This window comes from Solanum tuberosum, unplaced genomic scaffold (genome assembly GCF_000226075.1).
Source record: "Solanum tuberosum cultivar DM 1-3 516 R44 unplaced genomic scaffold, SolTub_3.0 scf00222, whole genome shotgun sequence".
Taxonomy (NCBI): Eukaryota; Viridiplantae; Streptophyta; class Magnoliopsida; order Solanales; family Solanaceae; genus Solanum; species Solanum tuberosum.
Genome location: NW_006239147.1, coordinates 259,728 through 260,753, shown reverse-complemented (window position 1 = coordinate 260,753; position 1,026 = coordinate 259,728).

Below are 1,026 nucleotides of genomic sequence, written 5' to 3'. Positions count from 1 at the left end.
AAGAAATTAAAATACAAAAGGGTAGGGTCGTATTTTCTTTTCCCAATTTGCTCTTTTTACACAATGACAAAAAAAATTAGAAGCCATTACATAAAAAACGACCAGAAATTGTGCACAAAAAGAGAAAAAAAAGCTTGAGTACTAGAATTAGGAAGAAGAATAAGAAAAATGGGATTTTGATTTGAAAAAAATAAAGATATATTTAAAAGGGGTTCATTAAGGGTAAAATTGTCATTTTCGCTTTTTTTTTTACTGTTGTTGGCCTCGAAAAATATCCTTGACGCGCCTGAATTGCGTCTCAATCACGCGTTATGCCAGGTTGGATTCGCGTGTTTTTTTGTTTAAGAATTGGATAGTTGAAGTGCCTACTTGTGCACTTTGAAAGTTAGAGGTCATACTTAAAATTCGATGCCAAGTTTAAGGTCCAATTTAGAAAATAGAAAATATTTTTGTTTCATAATTTCTTCAGAATTGAAATAGGATAAACATTTTCTAATAAAAACAATCATCATTAGAAAACATGTGTGTTTAAAAAGAAAAGAAATAATGTATTTATTTGGGAAAAAATGACATATTTAGTCTATTAAGTAATACTAATGACATTTGGACCAAACTATTGACGACAAGAGCACTTTTAGACCAATCTATTAACTGGCGATATATTTATTCACTTTTTATGGGAAAACTATACAAACTAGACCCACTAGGGAAGGTATTTACTCAAATTGGACTCAACCTAATATATTTACCCTTATTGGACTCACTGTCCAAATATTTTAGGAAAAACTATATAAATAGACCATAAAACTCAAAATAATTACATGCCCAATCCAAATTAATTCAAGAAATACCTATTCTTTAAAAAAAAAGTACAACTCATACCCCCATTCATTAAGGTTGATAATTTTCGCTTAACTGATACTAAATCAGTATCATATACTGTATTGGTATCATTAAGGCTGATAATTTTTCTTAATTGATACTAAATCCGTGTGTATATATATATATATATATATATATATATAT